Below are 7,962 nucleotides of genomic sequence, written 5' to 3'. Positions count from 1 at the left end.
AACATGTCAAGTAGCCAGTTTATCCTCTAAGTGAAGAGGGTGTACCGATAGGGTAAAGTAACTAGTCCAAGGATACAAATGATACCACAGAGCTTAGCTACTGACCGGAGATTTTTCAGCACTGCATATCATTTATATATGAACATGTCATAAAACTAATAAGCAAAAGATTTTTGTAGTTGAAAATGAGACACGAGATCAAATATTTTATCATCTGAGATGATGAAATAACAATTTAATCAAGTTGTTTCTTTCAAAGGGGTGCTTGCAATTTTACAAGAGAGCTACAAAGTTGGAAAATATTTGTTGATATAGGTGGGTATATTTCTGGAATGTGACGGAGAATTTTATGGTTCTTGTAACCCTCATTTGCTTTTTAAACATGAGTACGGACCATTGCTATCTTGTAACATAGTGCTGCTTTTTGGGGCGTAAACTCATCACATGTTAATGAAAAAAAGCTATGTTCAAAGAAACATCTTGTGGCAACTGATCATGAATAGTAAAACCTTTGTCGGCTAGAATAAGATTCCTGCCTTAAACTTGTTTAAAACTTGACTAAAGCTTCGAGACGGAACCTGGATATATGTCTACAAATGTATATGGGAAAAATATCCCAACACTAGCTCTTCTATCTTAGCTGTAGTGTGATGATTAATTCAACACTATAACATGAATAACAATTTTCATGTTTGACGTTATCTTTTTAATATCATCACTTGATCTTTAAAATCGTTTTAAAAAACACATCAGTAAATGCATTCATTGACATTATTTTTCAAAGATGAGAAAATGTTTTGAGTAAAACTTTAAGTTGACAGCGATGCCTCTATGTATTGATTCAAATGATTATTATGAATGTAATAAAGCTGATAAGGTTAACATGTGTAAATAGATTTTTCAGCATCTAGCGTAACTTCCGTGGACACGAATGACCGACTCTGAGCATCTTCTTAAACCTTTGAACAGACGTCGAATTTCATGTTGTTGCCACTCCTGATACATTGCCTGTACTATTTCATTTAATGTTTGAATTTGCCGTGTCGTTTGATGAACTCGGCGACTGATGGAAAAGTGAAGAGTGAACAGTAATTAATCTCATAATTCCTATATAGAATACCAAATTATAAGAAGGACAAACACGGACACACCAGAGATGACATTAGGTTCCTAGGGGGATTAAGCATCCACTGTTGACTGGTCACATGCAATGTATCTCTGTAAGGGTATTCGGGTAGTTTTGGAATCCAATATCGATGCGGTAATTCATAGTCATTCGTTCCATGGACTGAAATATGAGATGTATTTTAAATAAAAACTGTAAGTTGGATTACCAAATGTGGAATTAAAGTCAAGTTCGTTTAAAATACAGGTGTACTGATGGGCCTTATAAACAAAAACAATGTTGTTACAAGCATTGTCAGCTTCAATATCTAAGTCTTTCATCACCTCTGGTTTATCAGATACAGAAGAATAGGTAATACACACTTTTGTTTTAAAGTGTCTAATACAAGACTGAAATTGCTCTTATATTTTGTATCCGCTCTGACAAAATGTCAAGTTCTTCTTCGTATTTAGACCATCATCTGGCATAATCTTCGACATAATTCATAATAGAGATGAAGCTTTGTCGTCAATTGAACGATCGGAGCTCTCTGAATTTTGGATCTTTTAAGATAAATGACTTGAGGTCGTCATTTTCAACTATGGCAACAGTAATTATATGTCCAGGTGAACTAAAGTTCAAACATGTAGGTGAAATTTGTATAACATAGTACGAAAACCCAGAAGGCTCATTGGAGATTCGAAATTCAAAATACGAGATACGAAATTCAAAATACGATATTCGAATTTCGAAATTCAAAATCAAAATTAACCAATCAAAATGAAGGTCACAATAGATTAAAGGTTAGAGGGTACATGCATATACATGTAAACTTAAAATAATGAGAGAAATCTTTTTTCTCTAATATGTTTACCAAACAACGAAACATTTCTTCTAAAACTATGAATGTTTTGATGTATGCTTAGCACACAGACAGGCCCGTAGAAAGCGGGAAAGGAGGCAAACAGAAAACTTGTTCCAGCTCCCGCATATTAATTCTACACTGTATATGATAACCAGATCAAATAATGACGAATACACATCATGATATACCTTAAAGTGGCATCTTATATGAAGCCTATTAACCGATAATACCCCTCCAACAATTGATTCTAGTTTGATTTATTCGGTTATCTATATACATAATGTATAAACAATGCAGGAAATTCGATTCATGAATATATATTTATCTCGGATTTATGTTGTTTTTTTGTTTTTGTTTTTTTTTTGTTTTTTTTTTTTTTTTTACAATTTTCAGGCTCCAGGAAGCTTAACTACGTGCGTGATAACGGCAGAATACTAATCTATCCACGTTTTAAAATTATTTTATGCATTGATTCATATTATATCAGCCTACGTACCACAGGAACTGGTAATTTTGTCTGTGATATAATAATAGTAGGGGTATATACTATATCACCTCCTAGTATTTATTGGGGATGATATAGTATAGAACCCTACTATTACTATTACGGACAAAATTACCGGTTCCTAGGATTATACATACTTGAACATAGAACATGCATGTACAAATATAAATCAATGGGACAAGCTATTTTTTTTTAAAACGTGGATAAATTAGTGTTCTGTTGTAATGACTAATGACGCACGTAGTTAAGCTTCCTGTTCAAATATTAAAAAATATAAAAAGAGACAACATAGATAGGAGAGAAATAATTATCCATGGTTCGAATTTCCTCTGTTATTTACACCCAGGCGCATATAAAAAATAAACTGGTGAGGAAGATATTTGTACAGGTATCTGAAGTATGGACACTACTACCACCACCCCTCCCCTTCTGATCTTTTCTGCGGCGATAAATTCTCCGAAATGTGTGGATTTCTTGTCGATCCCATCCCGAATTCGATTTATATATATATTATATATAATCGTTTCACGCCTTTTGTAAGTTTTAAAGATTGACATTCTACCGGTATAATAGAATACAAGTTGTTATACCAATAGAAGGCTAAGACAATCTCTAAAGCTTACAAAAGGCGTGAAACGATTATATAAATCGAAATTTATATTAAGCTTAACTACGTGCTTATCATTGTTATATAATTTTATATTTTTATTATATAAATTGGGGTCTGATAGACAAGGAATCCACACATTTCTAAGAAATTATCGTCGCAAAAAGAAAAAAAATCAGAAAAAGGGGGGATGGGTGTTGGTAGTAGTGTCGATACGGTGTACTTCAGGAACCTGTAGATATTTGGTCAAACACTATAATGGGTGGATTGTTCCCAGTTATTTTTCCCTCTCCTCCCCCTTTTGAAATATTGCCAGTCGGGGGAGGATGGGGGGGGGGGGGGCATGAGCCTGTGTCATTGTTAACATGTACGGTTATCTTCATGTAAAATAAATTATAACAATATGATTATTCAAGCAGAAAAAAAAATGGTATACGGGTAAACCTATAGATTAATCTAAAATCAGAATCCATTGCTACGGGGTGTCATCAGTTAATTTTATTCATATAACCTTCGATTCCATTTCGATCAAAGTGTACTATTTGAGGTGTATTCCACCTGGTTCCACCCCCTCCCTGCTTTCTATGAATCTGACTTTCTACAGGCCTGTTTGCATATAATGACATGATTTATGATGTCAAAATATTGCCCATAATATGAATCAGTGGGATAAGATAATCTTTAAAACGTGGATAGATTATTTTTCTGTCATAATGACACATGTAGTTAAGCTTCCTGGACCCTAAAAAATGAAAAATAGATCGGAGAGAAATATTTATTCATGGTTCGAATTTCCTCTATTGTTTATATATGATAGATAAAATCTTGTCCCAAACACCCTCAGCCTACGGGCCTGTCTGCACTCTAAGCATACATCATAACATTTGTAGTTTTAAAAGAAATGTTTCATTGTTTGGTAAACATATTAGAAGAAAAAGCTTTCTGCTATATTTTAAGTTTATATGCATGTACTCTCTACCCTTTAATTTATTATGACCTACATTTTGATTGGTTAATTTGGATTTTGAATTTCGAAATTCGAATCTCGTATTCTGAATTTCGAATCTCGTATTTTGAATTTCGAATTTCGAATGAGCCTTCTGGGCTTTCGTAACATAGTCTATATCTTTACACTATAAAGTTTGTAATTAAAAAGATTGCACACAATTGTGAATTTATATTTCTAGGAAGTACAAGTTGCAGACTAGAACTTGAAGTATGATGGAATGAACTTTTTATGACGATCTTGTTTATGCTGACAACATTTACTTCTTTGTTAGTAAATTTAAGTTTAAGAACAAGAAGGCGTGATTCGTAAGGATCATCATCCGTAACCCGCACTGTTTTAAAGATCCTATGATGGATTCAAAATTACTCCTACCATACTGGTGAACATACTTATCACGAATGAAATTTTCAAAAAAAGCTAAATGCACCATCTCCTCATTTTCTTTGATGCCATCAATGGACAATGGTTTCTGCTTTACACACTCTAAATCCTGTGTGTGTTCGATTGGGATCTCAAAAACTAGACATTAAATAGGCCCAAGACTTATTGATATTATCAGAGATTTTATAGAATTTGTGGTAATGATATTAATATATCTATTACTGCAGTAAAATAGTTTAATTCTCCTACATGCTGCGTTGTTGAGTTACACTCCGTTGTTTATATACGGTGAATACTTTAGTACGGTACTGTACAAACACAGTATTATTTTCATACGAAAAGAGTATTAAATCATCGAACTACATCATCTAAAGAGTATGATTACAACATGGAAGATTCCTATCAACTATTATACAACTTTAAGGTATTAGAAGTTGAAGATTAACGTAGTTAAACAACCCCAGACAGTTGAATACTTCGACGAACATCGTAAACGCACGTGCTCAGCACCTTCAAATCTCAGCGAGATTTTAGCTTTAATACGTCTTATCATGCAATAAGAAAATGTTAGGCAAGACCTACAAGTGTCAAAAACTTACATTTAACTCTCTTGATGATGTTAAATATCGGAGATAATCCGTATCAGCCGTTTTCTCTGCAGAATATATCTGCACGGTTTACTCTGCAGACAGCCATTTTACTTCATGAATAATCATGAGGTCGGGGTCACGTGACGTCAACAGGCTATATATTGCCGAACCCGACTGGATTTCAGCACTTCGGTCACCGCATCCCCAGAGATGAGTCAACAACAACTGTTTCAGCCCGACATCCCCAGTCAGAAGGTGCATATTTAACATCTTATTGTTTAGTTGGAAATATTTGTTATTATGTTTCATTCATGAAACATCTCAATTAGCATCACCCTTCTGCATCAGCATCATCATCACCATCCCCTTATTTACTACACCTTCTCCATAGAATAGTCAACACCTTCTCCGGAATTGATTGATATCTATTAAGGACTTATTTAATAACCGTCTACTTAGAATTGTTGGTTTATACAGAAGGTTATCAACCTGTTGGTCAATGTTTTGCACCTTCTAATAGAAGTCAACACCTTCATACACTCAGTGTACCTTCTAATAGAAGTCAACACCTTCATACACTCAGCGTACCTTCTAATAGAAGTCAACACCTTCATACACTCAGCGTACCTTCTAATAGAAGTCAACATCTTCATACACTCAGTGTACCTTCTAATAGAAGTCAACACCTTCATGCACTCAGTGTACCTTCTAATAGAAGTCAACACCTTCATACACTCAGCGTACCTTCTAATAGAAGTCAACACTTTCATACAATCAGTGTACCTTCTAGTAAAAGTGAAAGTCAGCACCTTCATACATTCTGTGTATTTGAGAGAATATCCGGTCAGCACCCCCAAGATAGGAGAAGGTCAACCCCGAGATTAACCCATGGAATTTACGGAACATATTTTGACTTTGTGTTTTTCTCTTAACCTTAATAAATTTTATAGGAACTTTTAATCATCTTGGTCATTGCTTGATTTGAGCCAGGTACAGAAGGGCTCACATACTTTGAAACCATCGAAACCATTAATTATAGTAATTTACAATTGGTCTCGGAGCGGAACGTTTCAATATATATGTTTTGTATGACATGTTAAATTTGTTTCTTCCACGTTTGATGGATGTTGGGTATGGACATTTTTCTGTTTGAGCCCCCTCCCCTTTTTGGGGGATGCCTCATATTGGTATGTTTCAAATCGTCGCTGTCTTGGGTGGAAATTTTCGATCAGGCAAGCTGTACTTAGCCTATTACATGGATGACCAATCACAGCGCGCCGTTAGGACGCTTTGTTTGCTTGGAGTGCAACGACTGCTCAAGTAATTTGTATACACAAAGAAAAACTCAACCCTCCACATCCTCCTTTTGTTATGCTACTTTGATATGTGTGAGCTGGCCTGTTTTATTTGTAAGACCCACCTTATTTGATTGCAGGCAACTCTATTTTGATCTTTCATTATGTGTTGTAGGGGGTCATATTGCATAATCATACCTATGCGATACATATGTTCTTGTATTTTTGTTTTCGACTCATTCTGACCCCCACTAGCTATTCTGTAATATAACTTCGTCATTTTCAAAATAAATGACATTTTTTCAATTCACATTACTGTCCTGTTTTCACTGCCTTTATCAAGTAACAAGCAAAGACTACTTGGCAAGTCATATTAGATAAGGAACATAGATATATTCTTGTATCAACACTATCATTGCTCTTGATTGTCTGATATTTGAATCAAGAAAATTACGAATTTTCAATTCAAAGAAGATACAAAACTTTACACCAACCAAATGTTTGATTTCCCATATTGTCATTATCCTACACAGGAATTATATATATATTCAACATATACCAAATTCAATGTTGTGTGTGTATATGCCTGCGTGTGCGCACGCGCTGAATTCTTGGCCATCACAGGTTCTTTAAACCACTGCTGGCTATGGATGACGAAAGGCGAAGATAATCGAATAGTGATCAATCTCATAACTCCTATAACCATTACAAAATAGAGAGTTGGGCAAATACGGACGCCTGGACAAACCAGAGGTGGGATCAGGTGCTTAGGAGGAGGAAGCATCCCCTATCGACCGGTCACACCCGCTGTGAGTCTTGTATCTTGATCAGGTAAACGGAGTTATCCGTAGTCAAAATAAATGTACCAAGAACGGCCTAACGATCAGTATGAAACACGTTAGACAGCATTTGACGCAATGTAATAATAATTGTTCTGAATAATACCGTTAGTTCCTTAAATTAACTTTACTAACAAAGGAATAGCTGCCTTCGTCATCAGCAACACATTTTGTCATAAAAAAAGTGATGTCTTGTATTCCAGCATATTTCAAGTTTAAGTCTGCACCCTGTATTTATTACAAATATACTTCTACTTTTCGAATCCAAACTTTTTAATACAAAAAAAGAACAACTTTACAGCGCCTAGAAATAGAGCATCATATATATAATCCACCTACGTGTTCTTGTTCTTCGTCTTCTTTACGCCATAGGCCAGCTGGGCATGTCATTACTGATGATGCTGATACAGTTGAAAATGAGGACGTGAATAACTTATTTTTAAAGATCTTAAATTCAGAGAATCACGATCTTTCAATTGGCAATGCACCTTCATCTCTATTATGAATTCTGTCGAAGATTATGACAGTTGATAGGCTAAATATGAAAAGAAAGATCTTGAAACATTGTTAGAATGAAAACAAATTATCAGAGGAATATTAAAATCACTTATTAGGTACATTAAATCAAAAGTGCATACCACTCATCCATCTGTGTTTAGTAAACCAGAAGTGATAGAAGATTTGGATAGGTTACGTGAGGAATATATATTAGTTCCAGATGACAAAGTTTTAACAACATTGTCTTTGTAAGGCCAATTATCAAAAC

This window comes from Ostrea edulis, chromosome 2, assembly GCF_947568905.1.
Source record: "Ostrea edulis chromosome 2, xbOstEdul1.1, whole genome shotgun sequence".
NCBI classification, from domain to species: domain Eukaryota; kingdom Metazoa; phylum Mollusca; class Bivalvia; order Ostreida; family Ostreidae; genus Ostrea; species Ostrea edulis.
The sequence above is the reverse complement of the archived record's forward strand: the minus strand, read 5'-3'. Positions refer to the sequence as shown.